The following is a 25421-nucleotide window of genomic DNA, read 5'->3' on the forward strand; positions in this document are numbered from 1 at the left end:
CCAGTATGGAAACGGCCTGCCAGATACGTGCCAACAAACGGCCCACCATGCGGTCTGCCAGCCATACGGCCTGCCATACGGCATGCCAGTATGGAAACGGCCTGCCAGATACGTGCCAACAAACGCCCCACTATGCGGTCTACCAGCCATACGGCCTGCTAAATATGCCCTGCCATATGGCCTGCCAGGCGTATGCTGGCAATTTCCAAGTCTATTTAAAGGGTCTTTGTCATTCATTCCAACACACACTTCAATTCACTTCTTTCTCTCTCTTGTACAATATTAGTCATACTCTCAAGGCCTTCGACTCTGTGCGGGAAACTTAGTACCCAGAGAAGAATGCTGAAGATTGTATTAGGAGCGGTCTGGAGTCTTGAATTTGTCACTTTTGTATTCAGAACTCGTTTAATCTACTGGTACTTCTATCCTTTATCTTATATAATGTTTTATGATATTATTGCCATGATTAGCGAGTAGTTATCTTTAGTGAATGCTATGATGTTAGTAGTTATAATGCCAACATAATATTATGGTATGCTGTCGAAATGCTATCCGATTATGCTTTAAACTCAATCGCTTTTCCAACTAATAGAACGTAGTTATAGGATCTGTTATTGGGAAGTCACGAACCCCGATCCAGAGTACACTATCTGTGTCACCCCTTGGTAAGAGAAGTCTATCGGATACAATGTAAGATCGACCGAGGCACACTGGTTGTAGTAAGTCTATCGAGCTTTGGATTCCGACTGAGGACTCTTTCGTAGTGAAACATCTGACTAGACCCTTAGTACATTGTCAGTCCTAGACCATACTAGTGTAGTCACCAAGCATATAAACTTCGTACTTGCACGCTGAAGCACATCGGTTGTTGTAAGCTGTACCTCTGCTAAGTAAGGCCATGGAACACGGTTAGTGTTGACCAGTACACTGCACCATAACGCGGTCTCAAGCATTGCACCCCGCTTGAGGGATTCTTAGTTACTTACGGAAATGTTTGTTTAGACACATAAAGGATTGGACCGTTAGGATAACCGAACGTGTTCATGGAAGTCGACTTGACTTGGCCATGGTGTTCTTTATGGTTGAACTCTTTTTAAGAGCCTAACTATCTTTTACCAATCATTAATGAAAGCATTGAGGCACATCACGTCTCTCGGATATGGTAAACCATGTATTCTATTATGTTTAATAAAGTTTAGACCATTTTGGAATGTTAATACGTCACCCAATCGAGTCGCTCAATTGGATGAGCCGTCTGAACGTGTATGCCTTTAGTCAGACTGCACGGGCATCGGGGGTAACGGACGTTGCTGTCTATTCAGAATCTTCAAGCCTAACACAGTACCCAGTGACATGTCTTATGACAGGGGCGTTTAGGACCAGTGTAGTGAATACAGGGCCTCTGCCTATTCATGAGCCATCATTCCATAATCTCGGCAACATAACTGACGAAATCATAGTATGCACTTACTTTAACCTTATCTGAATTACAAATTTTATCGCATTTACTTTATCTGTCTTTTTAAATTAGAAAATCCTAAAAATAAATATCCACTACTCCCTAACTATCTTAGGCTAAAATATAGGTTCGATGTTACTGATATCTCAAAAATACGACTCTAAGTCATACTTCCCTTACTTATAAGGAGTAGTAAGATTTAGGCCTCGCTAAATATAAATTTAAAACAGTACCCTCTCCCACGAGTGGCTGATCCTGGCGAGCCGCGGCCTAACGACACCGCGCAATAAAAACCGTCCGTTTTGGCCATATCAAGAGTAGTAGTAGTAAGTTTTTGGTGCCGCTGCTGGGGAACTGGTATCAGGCAATACTGCTTTCTATCAAACTTATTCACAAGCATTTAGTGGTGTCTAAGAAAGACAATTATACACGGACTTGGTTATTGGATTTTCCGAACAGTCGCCAATTATATTGGGACCAAAAGGATCCTGCCTCTCCGTAGTCGGCCTGGCCACTTGGTTTGTTGAATAGTTTGTGCGGAGCTCTGTTACCGAAATACCAGGGAATCAGTAGCCAGAACCAAAAACATATTCCACCATAGGATAGTTAGTTAATTAGTTAAAGAACTTTAGATTACTTTAGACTACCTTAGATTAGATTACCTTAGATTACCTTAGATTAAATTAGATTATCCTTAGAATTAGATTAACTTAGTTTAGTTTAGCTTATTATAATTTTAGTTTATTTGCAAAAAGTTAAAAACAAAAAGGCATACCTAGTGTATGACCCAAACCCGATCTAGACCAGGGCCGTTGTTATTCATACCTGATCCATATGCAATAATCTCTAAAGCACGCAAGGTAGCACGATTCAGAAACCAAATGGCGTTACGCGTTACTTTAGCAGAAAATACCAAACCCTCGATTGAAGGTCGAGGAGGACCATTCAGATTTCCAGAGATTCAAGGACACTCGTTCGAGTTAAAACATCACATCATTCAGCTCATTCAGAATAGCTGTCAGTTTCATGGATTACCGAATGACGATCCTAATTCTCACCTTGATAAATTCATATCTCTTTCGAACTCCTACAAACAGCTAGGGATAGGACAAGATATAGTCCGGCTATACTTGTTCCCCTATTCTCTCACTCATCATGCTCAAACTTGGATTGAAGGATTGGAAAAAGATTCCATCTCGTCATGGATGGAGATGACTACTAAATTCCTGACCAAATATTTCCCCCCTTCTAAACAAACCAAACTAAAGAATGACATCATTAACTTCAAACAAAGTTATGATGAATCTCTTTACACCGCATGGGAGCGATTCAAAACCCTGCTGAAGAAATGCCCTAATCACCAGCTAGAACGGTCAGCCCAAATCTGTACCTTCTACAATGGTCTTACGGTAAATCATAGGACGACGATCGATGCAGCAGCTCAAGGGAATCTGATGAACCAAACCGCAGACGAAGCATGGGAATTGCTCGAAAACATGACAATGCATCATCATGACTGGAACAGTGGTGAAACAACTTCATCATCTGCCCCACTCTCCGCACTTAACAATCAAACGGAGGCCATCAAATCCCTCACAGACAAGAAGTAATCCCTTGCTAAACAACTCAGAGAATTGAAGACGCAGCCGCAGGTTAACCAAGCTCAGGCTTGTGTTAATTGTACCAACCCGCAACCTACTGAAGATTATCAAGTTGAGTACGAAAAACCTGACGGTTCAGTCTGTTACATCCAATACCCAGCTCGTCCACCAAATCCTGGATTCAATCAACCACCTAGGGTTAATCAATTTTAGGGAAGCAATCAACCTTTCCGCTATCGCTATCCACCTTATCCAGCCCAACAAACTCAATTAACCTACGATCAACCACTTCCACTCACTGGTCTCCTAGTTGAGGACAATTCCCCTACCACCCAGATTATAAAAGCAGCTAACCCCACTCTCGGAGCTGATGATCAGTTAACTCAGTTCATCCAAGGACAACAACAGCTAAATCAGAGAACTGTAACCAGACAAGATCAGACAGAGATACTAATGAGAAATCAATTGGCTCTGCTCAAAAGTTTGGAAACGCAGCTCGAACAGTTATCACAACACCTTGAAACCCGACCACAGGGAAGATTGTCAAGTAATACTATCCAGAATCCCCACATAGAAGAGGCAAAGCAAATGGATTCCGTAATCCCAGAGGAAGAACCACAGAGAAGGTCAACTAGGCTCAAGAACAAATCGAAATATACTCAGAAGCTGACCCCTGAAACTCCAGTTCGCGTACATTATCCTGGAAGGCTACAAGAAGAACCATCCAAGCTTGATTCCTTCAAACTAGATGGCATATTCTTGGACACCATGTCCAAAGTTCCCAACCAGAAGAGATACATCCGAAGGCTTTTTTCTACAAAGGAGATGATACCAGACTCTAACAAAATTCCACTGAGTGAAGAATGCTCTGCATTACTTAGAAACTCTCTACCACCAAAGCTAGGAGATATGGGCCGATTCATTTTCCCGTGTTCAATCTACCAATCTGGAACCATTCATGCGCTAGCAGATTTAGGAGCAAGTATCAACCTAATCCCCCACTCTCTCTACAAGAGATGGGAGACTTGTCACCAACCAAAATAACAATCAAACTTTCCGATCATACAATTCGGTATCCTAAGGGCATAGCTGAGAACGTCTTGGTGAAAGTCGACAAATTCTTGTATTCTATGGATTTCGTAGTGATGGATATTAAGGAAGACCTACATACCCCAATAGTGTTAGGGAGACCATTCATGAATACAGCTAGGACTGTCATTGATGTTTACAATCAAACCTTGATCTTACGATCACATGGGGAGAGCGTTACCTTCAAAATTGATCGACCAACCGATCTTTCTGGACAGGCAGAGATGTTTGCTATTTCCACCAGACAGATCACTTCTGATAACGAGTCACCACCAGCCGATGATATCGAAATGGGTGTCGAATCACAGTCTGTAAACGACCCAGAAATGGAAGAAGAGGATCCCAGCAAAGAAATAGAGGAAGAGGAAGAATCTGAGGAGGAAGGGGAAATGGAAGACGTAAAAGAAACTGCGACAGTACCCGTTCCAAGCACTGAGTTGTAGTGACCCGAACTTTTCCATGTTTATATATATTAATTGAGATTGATATTTACATGATTAAATGTTTCCAACATGTTAAGCAATCAAACTTGTTAAGACTTGATTAATTGAAATAGGTTTCATATAGACAATTGACCACCCAAGTTGACCGGTGATTCACGAACGTTAAAACTTGTAAAAACTATATGATGACATATATATGGTTATATATATAGTTAACATGATATTATGATATGTAAACATATCATTAAGTATATTAACAATGAACTACATATGTAAAAACAAGACTACTAACTTAATGATTTTGAAACGAGACATATATGTAACGATTATCGTTGTAACGACATTTAATGTATATATATCATATTAAGAGATATTCGTACATCATAATATCATGATAATATAATAATTTAAAATCTCTTTTGTTATTATAAACATTGGGTTAACAACATTTAACAAGATCGTTAACCTAAAGGTTTCAAAACAACACTTACATGTAACGACTAACGATGACTTAACGACTCAGTTAAAATGTATATACATGTAGTGTTTTAATATGTATTTATACACTTTTGAAAGACTTCAATACACTTATCAAAATACTTCTACTTAACAAAAATGCTTACAATTACATTCTCGTTCAGTTTCATCAACAATTCTACTCGTATGAACCCGTATTCGTACTCGTACAATACACATCTTTTAGATGTATGTACTATTGGTATATACACTCCAATGATCAGCTCTTAGCAGCCCATGTGAGTCACCTAACACATGTGGGAACCATCATTTGGCAACTAGCATGAAATATCTCATAAGATTACAAAAATATGAGTAATCATTCATGACTTATTTACATGAAAACAAAATTACATATCCTTTATATCTAATCCATACACCAACGACCAAAAACACCTACAAACACTTTCATTCTTCAATTTTCTTCATCTAATTGAACTCTCTCAAGTTCTATCTTCAAGTTCTAAGTGTTCTTCATAAATTCCAAAAGTTCTAGTTTCATAAAATCAAGAATACTTTCAAGTTTGCTAGCTCACTTCCAATCTTGTAAGGTGATCATCCAACCTCAAGAAATCTTTGTTTCTTACAGTAGGTTATCATTCTAATACAAGGTAATAATCATATTCAAACTTTGGTTCAATTTCTATAACTATAACAATCTTATTTCAAGTGATGATCTTACTTGAACTTGTTTTCGTGTCATGATTTTGCTTCAAGAACTTTGAGCCATACAAGGATCCATTGAAGCTAGATCCATTTTTCTCTTTTCCAGTAGGTTCATCCAAGGAACTTAAGGTAGTAATGATGTTCATAACATCATTCGATTCATACATATAAAGCTATCTTATTCGAAGGTTTAAACTTGTAATTACTAGAACATAGTTTAGTTAATTCTAAACTTGTTCGCAAACAAAAGTTAATCCTTCTAACTTGACTTTTAAAATCAACTAAACACATGTTCTATATCTATATGATATGCTAACTTAATGATTTAAAACCTGGAAACACGAAAAACACCGTAAAACCGGATTTACGCCGTCGTAGTAACACCGCGGGCTGTTTTGGGTTAGATAATTAAAAACTATGATAAACTTTGATTTAAAAGTTGTTATTCTGAGAAAATTATTTTTATTATGAACATGAAACTATATCCAAAAATTATGGTTAAACTCAAAGTGGAAGTATGTTTTCTAAAATGGTCATCTAGACGTCGTTCTTTCGACTGAAATGACTACCTTTACAAAAACGACTTGTAACTTATTTTTCCGACTAGAAACCTATACTTTTTTTGTTTAGATTCATAAAATAGAGTTCAATATGAAACCATAGCAATTTGATTCACTCAAAACGGATTTAAAATGAAGAAGTTATGGGTAAAACAAGATTGGATAATTTTTCTCATTTTAGCTACGTGAAAATTGGTAACAAATCTATTCCAACCATAACTTAATCAACTTGTATTGTATATTATGTAATCTTGAGATACCATAGACACGTATACAATGTTTCGACCTATCATGTCGACACATCTATATATATTTCGGAACAACCATAGACACTCTATATGTGAATGTTGGAGTTAGCTATACAGGGTTGAGGTTGATTCCAAAATATATATAGTTTGAGTTGTGATCAATACTGAGATACGTATACACTGGGTCGTGGATTGATTCAAGATAATATTTATCGATTTATTTCTGTACATCTAACTGTGGACAACTAGTTGTAGGTTACTAACGAGGACAGCTGACTTAATAAACTTAAAACATCAAAATATATTAAAAGTGTTGTAAATATATTTTGAACATACTTTGATATATATGTATATATTGTTATAGGTTCGTGAATCAACCAGTGGCCAAGTCTTACTTCCCGACGAAGTAAAAATCTGTGAAAGTGAGTTATAGTCCCACTTTTAAAATCTAATATTTTTGGGATGAGAATACATGCAGGTTTTATAAATGATTTACAAAATAGACACAAGTACGTGAAACTACATTCTATGGTTGAATTATCGAAATCGAATATGCCCCTTTTTATTAAGTCTGGTAATCTAAGAATTAGGGAACAGACACCCTAATTGACGCGAATCCTAAAGATAGATCTATTGGGCCTAACAAACCCCATCCAAAGTACCGGATGCTTTAGTACTTCGAAATTTATATCATATCCGAAGGGTGTCCCGGAATGATGGGGATATTCTTATATATGCATCTTGTTATTGTCGGTTACCAGGTGTTCACCATATGAATGATTTTTATCTCTATGTATGGGATGTGTATTGAAATATGAAATCTTGTGGTCTATTGTTACGATTTGATATATATAGGTTAAACCTATAACTCACCAACATTTTTGTTGACGTTTTAAGCATGTTTATTCTCAGGTGATTATTAAGAGCTTCCGCTGTCGCATACTTAAATAAGGACGAGATTTGGAGTCCATGCTTGTATGATATTGTGTAAAAACTGCATTCAAGAAACTTATTTTGTTGTAACATATTTGTATTGTAAACCATTATGTAATGGTCGTGTGTAAACAGGATATTTTAGATTATCATTATTTGATAATCTACTTAAAGCTTTTTAAACCTTTATTGATGAAATAAAGGTTATGGTTTGTTTTAAAATGAATGCAGTCTTTGAAAAACGTCTCATATAGAGGTCAAAAACCTCGCAACGAAATCAATTAATATGGAACGTTTTTAATCAATAAGAACGGGACATTTCAGTTGGTATCCGAGCGTTGGTCTTAGAGAACCAGAAAATTTGCATTAGTGTGTCTTATCGAGTTTGTTAGGATGCATTAGTGAGTCTGGACTTCGACCGTGTTTTCTTTAAAAATGATTGCTTAACATTTTTGTTGGAAACTATATATTTTTAACATATGAATATTATGTGATATATTAATCTCTTAACGTGTTTGATATTATGTGATAGATGTCTACCTCTAGAACAAGTCCCATTGACTCACCTAATAATAATGAAGAGTCAAATGTAAATTGGAATGATTTGTGGACTGATTCACAAGTTCCCGAAGAGGAACCGGAAGAAGAGTCGGAACCGGAAGAAGAATCGGAACCGGAAGAAGAATCGGAACCGGATGAAGAAATAGAACCGGTGGGGGAAATAATAAAACGGTTAAGTAAAAGAAAATCCTCAACCAACCGACCAAAGTTAATTATGGTCAATGGTGTTTCCGCCAAGGAAGCAAAATATTGGGAGGATTACCAATTCTCCGATGAATCGGATTTCGACGAGAATTCCGATGATGTTATAGAAATTACCCCAACTGAATTTAAAAAGGCAAAAGAAAATAATAAGGGAAAGGGCATAAAAATAGAGAAATCTAATTCCAACCCCGATGAACTTTATATGTATCGTCAACCCCCGAAGTCCTTAAGTTGTAACAATGACCCGGGAACCTCTAAACCACCAGGTTTTTCTAAACCAATGTGGACAACGACGGCTCGTATTAGGGGAACATCATATATCCCTAAAAACTTGGCAAAACGAACCAAAACCGAAGAAGAAGAAACGAGCGAGTCGGAATAAGATAGTTGTATTCGTGTGGTGTAATATATGGAATATAGTGTTCTTATGCTTTATGATATATGTAAAAATTGCTTGTATTAATAAGTATTTTTTTTTATGAATCTAACTCTTGTCTATTTTACAGTTTAAAAACACAAAATGGATAGACAACCTAATATTTTAAGAGACCTACCCGGAGACATGATTGATGAAATCTTGTCTAGAGTCGGCCAGAATTCTTCGGCACAACTATTTAAGGCGAGATCAGTTTGTAAGACATTCGAAGAACGTTCCAAGAATGTCTTGGTTTATAAGAGACTTTCGTTTGAAAGATGGGGGATATCACATTGGGAAACCCATAAATTACGATGTGTTTACTTTGACGCATATATTGCGGGGAACCCAAATGCTATTTTACGCAACGGGTTAAGAAATTATTTTGACTCAATATATCCGAATATTGGACTTCGTGATTTAGAAAAAGCGGCTAACATGCAACATAAAGAAGCATGTTATGCTTACGGATTAGTAATGTTCGCTTCTCACCAAAGTGAGAACAAGAACATCGGGCTACAACTATTAAACAAAACGTTCCCACAAGTGACGGAGTCGGTAATTGGGGTAAGAAATGAGGTTTTTAGATTGTTACGGGACTGTTGGACATTACGTAACCCTCGTCCCTTTGAAGACGTTACAACACGCTGTCTTATCAACGGCCATAACGGTTATGTTGCACAAGACCAAGGATGGGAAGTAGTCCTAGTAAAACCAGAATGCATGACTTGTTTCTGGACGTATGAATTACGTGTCTTTATTGCCTTTGCCGAACGACTTGTGTACTAGCTAGAATTGTCTTCACAACTATCTTGTATCAAAGTTATTGTGTGCTATATTTCATGCTTTATGTAAAATAAGCGGTATTGTAAGTTTGTAAAATATTGTATAAAAGTTTGAACGCTAAATATTATTACAATCAGTTTTTCATATAGAATTGTAGTAGTTGAATTGTATATTAGCTACTAAGTATGAACTTAACGGGTAGGTACTACCCGAATTTAAACTTATAAAACGCTAATATGAAGAAAAAGCTTTTATAAATGAGTTCATATTATGCTACGAAATACTATTAACTACTCTTAATATTCTGTATGATTAACTTGTTCCATTTAACTATTTTGAAGGAAATGGCACCGACTACTCGACACACCGTGAATATGAATGAAGAGGAATTCCGTACTTTTCTAGCTTCAAACATAGCCGCAGTACAGGCTGCGCTACATACCAACAATAACCTTGGATCTAGCAGTACAGGAAATCGTGTAGGATGCACCTACAAAGAATTCACTGCCTGCAAACCTTTGGAATTTGATGGAACCGAAGGACCGATCGGATTGAAACGGTGGACCGAGAAGGTTGAATCGGTGTTTGCCATAAGTAAGTGTACTGAAGAGGACAAAGTGAAGTACGCTACGCATACCTTCACAGGTTCTGCGTTAACATGGTGGAATACCTATCTAGAGCAAGTGGGACAAGATGATGCGTACGCACTACCGTGGTCAGCATTCAAGCACTTGATGAACGAGAAGTACCGTCCCAGAACCGAGGTCAATAAGCTCAAGACAGAACTTAGAGGGTTACGAACCCAAGGATTTGATATTACCACGTACGAAAGACGATTCACAGAATTGTGCCTATTATGTCCGGGAGCATTCGAAGATGAGGAAGAGAAGATCGACGCGTTTGTGAAAGGATTACCGGAAAGAATTCAAGAAGATATAAGTTCACACGAGCCCGCCTCCATACAACAGGCATGTAGAATGGCTCACAAACTAGTGAACCAGATTGAAGAAAGAATTAAAGAACAGACTGCTGAAGAGGCCAATGTGAAGCAAGTCAAAAGAAAGTGGGAGGAAAACGGTGATAAGAATCACCAATACAACAACAACAGCAATTACAACAATAATCGCAACAATTATCCCAACAATCGCAACATCAATCGCAACTACAACAAACGGCCCAACAACAACAACAACAACAACAACAACAACAACAGCAACTACAACAATCATCCCAACAACAATAATAACCGCAACAACAACAACAATCAGAAGCAACTATGCCAAAGGTGTGAAAAGAATCACTCGGGGTTCTGCACCAAATTTTGCAACAAGTGTAAAAGAAATGGTCATAGCGCGGCGAAGTGTGAGGTCTACGGACCAGGGGTTAATAGAACGAAAGGAACAAATGGTGTCGGAACGAGTAATGGCGGAGCAAGTAGTGTCGGAACAAGTTATGCCAATGTAGTTTGTTATAAATGTGGAAAACCAGGCCACATTATTAGAAATTGCCCGAACCAGGAGAACACGAATGGACAAGGCCGTGGAAGAGTTTTCAATATTAATGCGGTAGAGGCACAGGAAGACCCGGAGCTTGTTACGGGTACGTTTCTTATTGACAATAAATCTGCTTACGTTTTATTTGATTCGGGTGCGGATAGAAGCTATATGAGTAGAGATTTTTGTGCTAAATTAAGTTGTCCATTGACGCCTTTGGATAGTAAATTTTTACTCGAATTAGCAAATGGTAAATTAATTTCAGCAGATAATATATGTCGGAATCGAGAAATTAAACTGGTTAGCGAAACATTTAAGATTGATTTGATACCAGTAGAGTTAGGGAGTTTTGATGTGATAATCGGTATGGACTGGTTGAAAGAAGTGAAAGCGGAGATCGTTTGTTACAAAAATGCAATTCGCATTATACGAGAAAAAGGAAAACCCTTAATGGTGTACGGAGAAAAGGGCAACACGAAGCTACATATTATTAGTAATTTGAAGGCACAAAAACTAATAAGAAAAGGTTGCTATGCTGTACTAGCACACGTCGAGAAAGTACAAACTGAAGAAAAGAGCATCAATGATGTTCCCGTCGCAAAAGAATTTCCTGATGTATTTCCGAAAGAATTACCGGGATTACCCCCACATCGATCCGTTGAATTTCAAATAGATCTTGTACCAGGAGCTGCACCAATAGCTCGTGCTCCTTACAGACTCGCACCCAGCGAGATGAAAGAACTACAAAGCCAATTACAAGAACTTTTAGAGCGTGGTTTCATTCGACCAAGCACATCACCGTGGGGAGCTCCTGTTTTGTTTGTCAAGAAGAAAGATGGTACATTCAGGTTGTGTATCGACTACCGAGAGTTGAACAAACTTACCATCAAGAACCGCTACCCACTACCGAGAATCGATGACTTATTTGATCAACTACAAGGCTCGTCTGTTTATTCAAAGATTGACTTACGTTCCGGGTATCATCAAATGCGGGTGAAAGAAGATGATATTCCAAAGACTGCTTTCAGAACACGTTACGGTCATTACGAGTTTATGGTCATGCCGTTTGGTTTAACTAATGCACCAGCTGTGTTCATGGACCTTATGAACCGAGTGTGTGGACCATACCTTGACAAGTTTGTCATTGTTTTCATTGATGACATACTTATTTACTCAAAGAATGACCAAGAACACGGTGAACATTTGAGAAAGGTGTTAGAAGTATTGAGGAAGGAAGAATTGTACGCTAAGTTTTCAAAGTGTGCATTTTGGTTGGAAGAAGTTCAATTCCTCGGTCACATAGTGAACAAAGAAGGTATTAAGGTGGATCCGGCAAAGATAGAAACTGTTGAAAAGTGGGAAACCCCGAAAACTCCGAAACACATACGCCAGTTTTTAGGACTAGCTGGTTACTACAGAAGGTTCATCCAAGACTTTTCCAGAATAGCAAAACCCTTGACTGCATTAACGCATAAAGGGAAGAAATTTGAATGGAATGATGAACAAGAGAAAGCGTTTCAGTTATTGAAGAAAAAGCTAACTACGGCACCTATATTGTCATTGCCTGAAGGGAATGATGATTTTGTGATTTATTGTGACGCATCAAAGCAAGGTCTCGGTTGTGTATTAATGCAACGAACGAAGGTGATTGCTTATGCGTCTAGACAATTGAAGATTCACGAACAAAATTATACGACGCATGATTTGGAATTAGGCGCGGTTGTTTTTGCATTAAAGACTTGGAGGCACTACTTATATGGGGTCAAAAGTATTATATATACCGACCACAAAAGTCTTCAACACATATTTAATCAGAAACAACTGAATATGAGGCAGCGTAGGTGGATTGAATTATTGAATGATTACGACTTTGAGATTCGTTACCACCCGGGGAAGGCAAATGTGGTAGCCGATGCCTTGAGCAGGAAGGACAGAGAACCCATTCGAGTAAAATCTATGAATATAATGATTCATAATAACCTTACTACTCAAATAAAGGAGGCGCAACAAGGAGTTTTAAAAGAGGGAAATTTAAAGGATGAAATACCCAAAGGATCGGAGAAGCATCTTAATATTCGGGAAGACGGAACCCGGTATAGGGCTGAAAGGATTTGGGTACCAAAATTTGGAGATATGAGAGAAATGGTACTTAGAGAAGCTCATAAAACCAGATACTCAATACATCCTGGAACGGGGAAGATGTACAAGGATCTAAAGAAACATTTTTGGTGGCCGGGTATGAAAGCCGATGTTGCTAAATACGTAGGAGAATGTTTGACGTGTTCTAAAGTCAAAGCTGAGCATCAGAAACCATCAGGTCTACTTCAACAACCCGAAATCCCAGAATGGAAATGGGAAAACATTACCATGGATTTCATCACTAAATTGCCAAGGACTGCAAGTGGTTTTGATACTATTTGGGTAATAGTTGATCGTCTCACCAAATCAGCACACTTCCTGCCAATAAGAGAAGATGACAAGATGGAGAAGTTAGCACGACTGTATTTGAAGGAAGTCATCTCCAGACATGGAATACCAATCTCTATTATCTCTGATAGGGATGGCAGATTTATTTCAAGATTCTGGCAGACATTACAGCAAGCATTAGGAACTCGTCTAGACATGAGTACTGCCTATCATCCACAAACTGATGGGCAGAGCGAAAGGACGATACAAACGCTTGAAGACATGCTACGAGCATGTGTTATTGATTTCGGAAACAGTTGGGATCGACATCTACCGTTAGCAGAATTTTCCTACAACAACAGCTACCATTCAAGCATTGAGATGGCGCCGTTTGAAGCACTTTATGGTAGAAAGTGCAGGTCTCCGATTTGTTGGAGTGAAGTGGGGGATAGACAGATTACGGGTCCGGAGATTATACAAGAAACTACCGAGAAGATCATTCAAATTCAACAACGGTTGAAAACCGCCCAAAGTCGACAAAAGAGCTACGCTGACATTAAAAGAAAAGATATAGAATTTGAAATTGGAGAGATGGTCATGCTTAAAGTTGCACCTTGGAAAGGCGTTGTTCGATTTGGTAAACGAGGGAAATTAAATCCAAGGTATATTGGACCATTCAAGATTATTGATCGTGTCGGACCAGTAGCTTACCGACTTGAGTTACCTCAACAACTCGCGGCTGTACATAACACTTTCCACGTCTCGAATTTGAAGAAATGTTTTGCTAAAGAAGATCTCACTATTCCGTTAGATGAAATCCAAATCAACGAAAAACTTCAATTCATCGAAGAACCCGTCGAAATAATGGATCGTGAGGTTAAAAGACTTAAGCAAAACAAGATACCAATTGTTAAGGTTCGATGGAATGCTCGTAGAGGACCCGAGTTCACCTGGGAGCGTGAAGATCAGATGAAGAAGAAATACCCGCATCTATTTCCAGAAGATTCGTCAACACCTTCAACAGCTTAAAATTTCGGGACGAAATTTATTTAACGGGTAGGTACTGTAGTGACCCGAACTTTTCCATGTTTATATATATTAATTGAGATTGATATTTACATGATTAAATGTTTCCAACATGTTAAGCAATCAAACTTGTTAAGACTTGATTAATTGAAATAGGTTTCATATAGACAATTGACCACCCAAGTTGACCGGTGATTCACGAACGTTAAAACTTGTAAAAACTATATGATGACATATATATGGTTATATATATAGTTAACATGATATTATGATATGTAAACATATCATTAAGTATATTAACAATGAACTACATATGTAAAAACAAGACTACTAACTTAATGATTTTGAAACGAGACATATATGTAACGATTATCGTTGTAACGACATTTAATGTATATATATCATATTAAGAGATATTCGTACATCATAATATCATGATAATATAATAATTTAAAATCTCTTTTGTTATTATAAACATTGGGTTAACAACATTTAACAAGATCGTTAACCTAAAGGTTTCAAAACAACACTTACATGTAACGACTAACGATGACTTAACGACTCAGTTAAAATGTATATACATGTAGTGTTTTAATATGTATTTATACACTTTTGAAAGACTTCAATACACTTATCAAAATACTTCTACTTAACAAAAATGCTTACAATTACATTCTCGTTCAGTTTCATCAACAATTCTACTCGTATGAACCCGTATTCGTACTCGTACAATACACATCTTTTAGATGTATGTACTATTGGTATATACACTCCAATGATCAGCTCTTAGCAGCCCATGTGAGTCACCTAACACATGTGGGAACCATCATTTGGCAACTAGCATGAAATATCTCATAAGATTACAAAAATATGAGTAATCATTCATGACTTATTTACATGAAAACAAAATTACATATCCTTTATATCTAATCCATACACCAACGACCAAAAACACCTACAAACACTTTCATTCTTCAATTTTCTTCATCTAATTGAACTCTCTCAAGTTCTATCTTCAAGTTCTAAGTGTTCTTCATAAATTCCAAAAGTTCTAGTTTCATAAAATCAAGAATACTTTCAAGTTTGCTAGCTCACTTCCAATCTTGTAAGGTGATCATCCAACCTCAAGAAATCTTTGTTTCTTACAGTAGGTTATCATTCTAATACAAGGTAATAATCATATTCAAACTTTGGTTCAATTTCTATAACTATAACAATCTTATTTCAAGTGATGATCTTACTTGAACTTGTTTTCGTGTCATGATTTTGCTTCAAGAACTTTGAGCCATACAAGGATCCATTGAAGCTAGATCCATTTTTCTCTTTTCCAGTAGGTTCATCCAAGGAACTTAAGGTAGTAATGATGTTCATAACATCATTCGATTCATACATATAAAGCTATCTTATTCGAAGGTTTAAACTTGTAATTACTAGAACATAGTTTAGTTAATTCTAAACTTGTTCGCAAACAAAAGTTAATCCTTCTAACTTGACTTTTAAAATCAACTAAACACATGTTCTATATCTATATGATATGCTAACTTAATGATTTAAAACCTGGAAACACGAAAAACACCGTAAAACCGGATTTACGCCGTCGTAGTAACACCGCGGGCTGTTTTGGGTTAGATAATTAAAAACTATGATAAACTTTGATTTAAAAGTTGTTATTCTGAGAAAATTATTTTTATTATGAACATGAAACTATATCCAAAAATTATGGTTAAACTCAAAGTGGAAGTATGTTTTCTAAAATGGTCATCTAGACGTCGTTCTTTCGACTGAAATGACTACCTTTACAAAAACGACTTGTAACTTATTTTTCCGACTAGAAACCTATACTTTTTTTGTTTAGATTCATAAAATAGAGTTCAATATGAAACCATAGCAATTTGATTCACTCAAAACGGATTTAAAATGAAGAAGTTATGGGTAAAACAAGATTGGATAATTTTTCTCATTTTAGCTACGTGAAAATTGGTAACAAATCTATTCCAACCATAACTTAATCAACTTGTATTGTATATTATGTAATCTTGAGATACCATAGACACGTATACAATGTTTCGACCTATCATGTCGACACATCTATATATATTTCGGAACAACCATAGACACTCTATATGTGAATGTTGGAGTTAGCTATACAGGGTTGAGGTTGATTCCAAAATATATATAGTTTGAGTTGTGATCAATACTGAGATACGTATACACTGGGTCGTGGATTGATTCAAGATAATATTTATCGATTTATTTCTGTACATCTAACTGTGGACAACTAGTTGTAGGTTACTAACGAGGACAGCTGACTTAATAAACTTAAAACATCAAAATATATTAAAAGTGTTGTAAATATATTTTGAACATACTTTGATATATATGTATATATTGTTATAGGTTCGTGAATCAACCAGTGGCCAAGTCTTACTTCCCGACGAAGTAAAAATCTGTGAAAGTGAGTTATAGTCCCACTTTTAAAATCTAATATTTTTGGGATGAGAATACATGCAGGTTTTATAAATGATTTACAAAATAGACACAAGTACGTGAAACTACATTCTATGGTTGAATTATCGAAATCGAATATGCCCCTTTTTATTAAGTCTGGTAATCTAAGAATTAGGGAACAGACACCCTAATTGACGCGAATCCTAAAGATAGATCTATTGGGCCTAACAAACCCCATCCAAAGTACCGGATGCTTTAGTACTTCGAAATTTATATCATATCCGAAGGGTGTCCCGGAATGATGGGGATATTCTTATATATGCATCTTGTTATTGTCGGTTACCAGGTGTTCACCATATGAATGATTTTTATCTCTATGTATGGGATGTGTATTGAAATATGAAATCTTGTGGTCTATTGTTACGATTTGATATATATAGGTTAAACCTATAACTCACCAACATTTTTGTTGACGTTTTAAGCATGTTTATTCTCAGGTGATTATTAAGAGCTTCCGCTGTCGCATACTTAAATAAGGACGAGATTTGGAGTCCATGCTTGTATGATATTGTGTAAAAACTGCATTCAAGAAACTTATTTTGTTGTAACATATTTGTATTGTAAACCATTATGTAATGGTCGTGTGTAAACAGGATATTTTAGATTATCATTATTTGATAATCTACTTAAAGCTTTTTAAACCTTTATTGATGAAATAAAGGTTATGGTTTGTTTTAAAATGAATGCAGTCTTTGAAAAACGTCTCATATAGAGGTCAAAAACCTCGCAACGAAATCAATTAATATGGAACGTTTTTAATCAATAAGAACGGGACATTTCATGAGTGTCATGAAGAAATAATGAGGCTTGAGACGGAAGATCACAGTTTTATCATTCGCTTCAAGAAGAAGACCAACAAGGCTGAGGTTAAGGATATAGAAATTGATCCTGTAAGTATCAAACTGGAGAATCAGAATACTGAAGAAACCCGTTCATCGGACGCATCCTCAGAGGAACCAGATACCAATGATGATGACGAAGAGCGTCATGAAGACATTCTGACTAACTCACACTCTCCAACCGAAGCAGATCAAGGGGAGCCGACCTCTTCTTCAGATCAAATTCCGGTTATATCCACACATGCAGACATGATCACCTTCATCAATGATACCGATGAATTTGAAGACATTCTCGAAGCCATCCGGAAGTCAACCATTGAATTTTCGCTACGCTTAACAGAACGAATTATGGCTATCAGAGAAGAACACCACCTCTATCTCCGAAGAAAAGACAATGATGTTGAAATCCTAGAAGAACGCATTCAAGACTTTATCAATTCTCTTCACGATCATATCTATCACAAAGAAAGGCAACGAGAGCATAATTCAGTGGTTCGCACTATTCTTGAAACAAGATTCTGTCAAGATCAGAAGATCATTTACTCCAGGGTTTACAACGCCTTAGCTGGATCTGCACTTCCGTTCTCACGAAACTAACGAGCACTACTGACTCTCATCCGGAAGCATATGGATCTTTTCACCGGACGCCCGACTTATCACTCTGATTTGCAAATGATCGATAATATTCACAGCTTTTTTGCCCTTCTGGATAGAGATAATTTCAAAAGCACACCAGACAGACTAGTGATTTACGTAACAATTGATCACCACGCTGATCTGATTATCAAAGAGTTACAAGACGCTGTTATGGAGGAAGCTAGGCGAAACAATCCGTTCTCTCATCTTGAACCAGATCGAGTCAACATTGCCACCTATGTTACGAAGCAGATATCACGTATCTTCCACGAGTCCACAGATCCTAGTTTCACATTTAAAGCTGGATGTCGGGAGATATACTCAAAGATGGTGAAACTAATACTCGGATCAGGATTGCTGTTCACTTCTTTCCAGCTCCGTCTCTTAACTAATCTGTGCAAAGCTACCGACTCCTACTGTAGAGATCACCATTCTGAAGACTTCGAGATTCTAAAGATACAGTTTCTTACGTTGTTTGAAGACCTCCAAAATGAGCATCCCATCAGAGAAATCATCAACACCAGCACTGCTTCTATGATTGACATTCATGGGTCAACCAGCAGGGCTATGGATCATATTCTCATCGGACTTCAGGACTTATCAAGAGCCGAAACTGCGCACTACTTATCATTCAGAAGATCTTCATGAGAAGTACCGGACTTGTTACCACTATTGGTCCGACACTTTCTCAGGACTTATCCACCAAGACTTACATTCCCTCGAGAAGACCAAGATCACAATCATCAGTGAGGAATGTTTGCTTTTTGAAGCATCACTACGGTCGAACCAACGACCTTAAACAAAAGCGCTTCTCGGGAGGCAAGCCGTGCAATAAAGTAGAGTAGAAGAATAAAGGATGACAAATGAGCCGATAAAGAAGCAAGGAAGCCAGCCGCATCTGCTAGGGGTATTTCTTTCTTTTTGCTACTAGCTCAAGATTCAAAATATGCCACATCCTAGCTTTTCACTAAGTGTGGGATAACACCCAATAAAAACGCTAGACAAATACTCCCAAATCTTCAACTCCTAAGTGTGGTACACTAGGAACATTGAGGACAATTTTCGTCTAAGTGTGGGATGTTGGCATCTTTTTATGCTGTATTATAATAAACCATTACAAAGATTCCAAGTCCTTAAGCTAAATTTCAAAATTTTTTGCAAAAGAAACCCTTTTTCGAAAGAGTATTTTTGAAAACCTAAAATGTTTATCAATAAAAATAAGGCTTAAGTAAGGTGGAATTCTTGTTAGATTGAAATCTCTAATAGAGCATTGCATGACTAAGGCATTATCACCTAAATTGATTATGGTGAGGCACCCCAAATAAGACCAGCATTCATCTTTATTGCTTCACTATTTTCCGTTGAGAGTGCCGATGTCTGTGCTCAGAATCAGAACTTGCTTTAGATCTACATCTCCAAGCAGCGAAACGCGATTCGGTTGTAAATAGCTAGCCATTTGTCAAACATAAACCTTCCGCACCTCCACTGCTTCTACTCCACCACCACATCCATATCACCTTTACCATCTCTCGAAAAATCCAGGAAATGAGATTCCTTCAGAAAACCCGATGTTATAAACCTCTCAAGTATCATGGCAAAGGTCTTAAAAAAGTTTTTCGGCAAAAAGTTTCTCGAGATGAAGTCTCCAAAAAAAAAATGATGAAGTTCTGAAAAAAGGAGCAGAACTAAATAAGAGACATGCCGAAGAGAACTTGACCGAAAATGATTATCAAATGAAGAAAAAGTTCAAAAGTGCTTCTCAAAATACTTCAGCACTCCTATCTATCCGAATAAAAGTCTGTATAAAGACTACACTACCCTTTTCTCACCCTTCAAAAACAACTTCACTACCACTCTAAAATTCCTTTCCCATCATTGACAAATGACCTATTAAACTGAGATTACTACCGTTCTCGCGTTAGCAGCAAGGATTTAAGTCTTTATAAAGCCTATGACGATGGGTGCAGCATGACTGGCTATGAGCGTACTTCATTTCTTAGATCTATAGGGAACCCTAAACACTTGAGTGATTTGAGTAACCTGTGAAAGCTAGCCTATGTCATGTAACCTCCTCGCATGCTTGCAGAGATAATTTCAATCCTAACATAAATGACTCACCTTATCTTTTTGCTCTTATAATAAAAGCAAACCGCTTAGGCTACTAGAAAAGAAACACCGAAAAGATTCTTAAAAAAATGAGAGTTTGCTTGAGGACAAGCAAAGTCTAAGTGTGGGATATTTGATATCGGCTAAAAAGTCTCTTTTTCACCCTGGTATTAAGGCCCAAAAACAAGAAAGATTCAAAATTTATCGGCAAAATACCCACTTCATTGGTTAGAATTGAAGAACAAGTAATTACGAAGGCGGTGCAAAAAGAATCAAGAGAATCGGAGCTAAAACGAAGATTCTAGAGCAAAAACGGTGAAAGACAAGAAATCAAGTTACGATCCAGGGAATCAAGGCTGACCAGCACACCATACGGCTTACCATATGGCCTGCCATATGGCCTGCCAGTATAGAAACGGCCTGCCAGATACGTGCCAACAAACGGCCCACTATGCGGTCTGCCAGCCATACGGCCTGCCATACGGCCTGCCATACGGCATGCCAGTATGGAAACGGCCTGCCAGATACGTGCCAACAAACGGCCCACCATGCGGTCTGCCAGCCATACGGCCTGCCAAATATGCCCTGACATACGCCCCGCCATACGGCCTGCCAGGCGTATGCTGGAAATTTCCAAGTCTATTTAAAGGGTCTTTGTCATTCATTCCAACACACACTTCAATTCACTTCTTTCTCTCTCTTGTACAATATTAGTCATTCTCTCAAGGCCTTCGACTCTGTGCAGGAAACCTAGTACCCGGAGAAGAATGCTGAAGATTGTATTAGGAGCGGTCTGGAGTCTTGAAGTTGTCACTTTTGTATTCGAAACTCGTTTAATCTACTGGTACTTCTATCCTTTATCTTATATAATGTTTTATGATATTATTGCCATGATTAGTGAGTAGTTATCTTTAGTGAATGCTATGATGTAATCAGTTATAATGCCGAAATAATATTATGGTTTGTGTATGCTGTCGAAATGCTTTCCGATTATGCTTTAAACTCAATCGATTTTCCAACTAATAGAACGTAGTTATAGGCTCTGTTATTGGGAAGTCGCGAACCCCGATCCAGAGTACACTCTCTGTGTCACCCCTTGGTAAGAGAAGTCTATCGGATACAACGTAAGATCGACCGAGGCACACTGGTTGTAGTAAGTCTATCGAGCTTTGGATTCCGACTGAGGACTCTTTCGTAGTGAAACATCTGACTAGACCCTTAGTACATTGTCGGTCCTAGACCATGCTAGTGTAGTCACCAAGCATATAAACTTCGTACGTGCACGCTGAAGCACAACGGTTGTTGTAAGTTGTACCTCTGCTAAGTAAGGCCATGGAACACGGTTAGTGTTGACCAGTACACTGCACCATAACGCGGTCTCAAGCATTGCACCCCGCTTGAGGGATTCTTAGTTAATTAAGGAAATGTTTGTTTAGACACATAAAGGATTGGACCGTTAGGATAACTGAACGTGTTCATGGAAGTCGACTTGACTTGGCCATGGTGTTCTTTATGGTTGAACTCTTTTTAAGGGCCTAACTATCTTTTACCAATCATTAACGAAAGCATTGAGGCACATCACGTCTCTCGGATATGGTAAACCATGTATTCTATTATGCTTAAAAAAGTTTAGACCATTTTGGAATGTTAATACATCACCCAACCGAGTCGCTCAATTGGATGAGCCGTCTGAACGTGTATGCCTGTAGTCAGACTGCACGGGCGTCGGGGGTAAGGGACGTTGCTGTCTATTCAGAATCTTCAAGCCTAACGCAGTACCCAGTGACATGTCTTATGACAGGGGTGTTTAGAACCAGTGTAATGAATACAGGGCCTCTGCCTATTCATGAGCCAGTATTCCATAATCTTGGCAACATAACTGATGAAATCATAGTATGCACTTGCTTTAACCTTATCTGAATTACAAATTTTATCGCATTTACTTTATCTGTCTTTTTAAATTAGAAAATCCTAAAAATAAATATCCACTACTCCCTAACTATCTTAGGCTAAAATATAGGTTCGATGTTACTAATATCTCAAAAATACGACTCTAGGTCATACTTCCCTTACTTATAAGGAGTAGTAAGATTTAGGCCCCGCTAAATATAAATTTAAAACAGTACCCTCTTCCACGAGTGGCTGCTCCTGGCGAGCCGCGGCCTAACGACACCGCGCAATAAAAATCGTCCGTTTCAGCCATATCAGAATAGCTGTCGGATTCCGAAGAAGTTGAACTAGTGGCGAGTTCCATTTCGTACGATTGAGTAAAGGTTTTTTCGGTATGAAATGATTTTTGGCTATTGGATGGTATTCTATTTACATAGAATATCTATATATATAGAACAAAAGATTTCGTAGATTACGGAGGAATTTACGAAATATGTCAGGAAAGTCTACAGTAACAGATACGCTAAGATATGAATTATCAGATACGCTAAGATATTAATTTTGTCTATACACTATCGATACACTAAATGAAGTAAGATGAGTCTAGACTAGGAATGATAAGTAGGTAAATTCCTAAGGATGATAAGTAGATGATTTTCGACACGAAATGATAAGCAAAACTTTTGACATGCAGACACGGTCGAAGTCCAGACTCACTAATGCATCTAAACAATTATCAGTTAGATACACTAATGCAAGACCTGGTTCGCTAAGACCACCGCTCTGATACCAACTTTAATGACCCGTCCTAATCCATCTGGACGAATACATTACATTTGGTTAAATCGCGAGGTACTTGACCTCTATATGATACATTTTACAAACATTGCATTCGTTTTTAAAAGACAAACTTTCATTTCATCGAAAGTTGATGGCATGCATACCATTTCTTAATATATCCAACTATAATTGACTTAGTAATAATCTTGATGAACTCAACGACTCGAATGCAACGTCTTTTGAAATATGCCATGAAAGACTCCAAGTAATATTTTTAAAATGAGCAAATGCACAGCGGAAGATTTCTTTAATACCTGAGAATAAACATGCTTTCAAGTGTCAACCAAAAGGTTGGTGAGTTCATTAGTTTATCATAAACAATCATTTTCAATAATATAATAGACCACAAGATACTCATATTTAGAAAACAATCTGTGCAGGTCTACTCCTGCTATAAAATCATTCATATGAAGAACACCGGAACCTTTCAAAACAACTCACCAACAGTATCTAGTGCGTAGTGCAATGCAAAATCATCTCACCGTGGTAGTTAATACAATATAATTTTACAACGGTAGCTAATGCGTAGTGCAATGCAAAATCATCTCACCGAGGGTAGCTAAAACGGTAGCTAGTGCGTAGTGCAATGCAAAATCATCTCACCGTTACTAACTACTAAATCGAATATAATACAATACAATACAACGGTAGCTAACGCGTAATGCAATGCGAAATCATCTCACCGAGGGTAGCTAAAACGGTAGCTAGTGCGTAGTGCAATGCAAAATCATTTCACCATTACTAACTACTAAATCGAACCATTTCGGTAGCTAGTGCGTAGTGCAATGCAAAATCATCTCACCGATGGTCGATAATACAATCTTTATAGAAATCGAACCTCTGAATCCAAATAATTCTATCATAGAATGTAGTTTTGAATACTTGTGTCTATTTCGTCAATCATTTATAAAAGCAGTTCATGTATTCTCAGTTAAAAAATATATCTCAAAAAAATTTAATAAATCATTTATAAAAACAGCGCATGTATTCTCAGTCCCAAAAATGTAAAGAGTAAAAGGGAATCAAATGAACTCACAATACGATATTTTGTAGTAAAAATATGCATACGACGAAACTGAACAATGTAGGGTTGGCCTCGGATTCACGAACGTATATCATTTATATATATATATATATATTAATGCATATAATCATAATTGAACAATTTCAATTAGCATAACTTATTTTATATATTATATATATATTTAATTTGTGTATATACATTTATAATTACTAATATTTATATAGTTTTATTAATATATTTGGTTAGTATTATATTAAAAATACTTAATTGGTTATATATGAATTTTTATATAAAAATGTTAATATGATTAATACATACTTATATGTAATATTATTAAGAGTATATTTTTATATACAAAAATGTTTACTTGGTAACATAATATCAATAATAGTAATAAAAGTTGTATTTGCTTATATTGATAATAATACAACTACTTATGATAATAATAAAAATAATAATGATATTCTTACTAAAAATGATTCTTTTAATAATACTATAGTTGTTAAAATAATAATAATGATACTATTAGTAAAAATGATAATAAAAATAATAATACTTAATACTTAATATAATATAAATAATAATAAATGATACTTAATACTTGTATTAGTAATAATAATAATAATAGTTATAACCCTAATAATAATAATAACAATAATAATAATAATAATAATAATAATAATAATAATAATAATAATAATAATAATAATAATAATAATAATAATAATAATAATAATAATAATAATAATAATAATAGTAGTAGTAGTAATAAAAATAATAAGTGTTCTACCTTTAAAAGCTTTTCCAAAAAGAATATGAGACAGACCGGACTCGAACCCGCGACCTCTCGGTAATTACCAACACCACCAACCATGCATCTGTCGTTCATTTTCTGTTTTAAAATACCCGTTATTTCTATATCACCCGTTTTAACTTGTTTCACCATCTTCTTCTAATCAATCGAATATAGCACAGCCAAAAGAAGGATAAATTGGGCTTATAGATGTTGGGCCGACTGGTTAAATGGGTTGAGCAGGAACACGATTTAAAGTATCCAAAACCTAACAGAAGGATAAATTGAGGATCGATGGTTTTGCATAAAACGAAACCCTATTTGTATTAAAAAGAATTCGTCACAGTAACAGTTAATCGGTTGTGATGATGGTGGTCCT

The sequence above is a fragment of the Rutidosis leptorrhynchoides genome, chromosome 2, assembly GCF_046630445.1.
Source record: "Rutidosis leptorrhynchoides isolate AG116_Rl617_1_P2 chromosome 2, CSIRO_AGI_Rlap_v1, whole genome shotgun sequence".
NCBI lineage: Eukaryota > Viridiplantae > Streptophyta > Magnoliopsida > Asterales > Asteraceae > Rutidosis > Rutidosis leptorrhynchoides.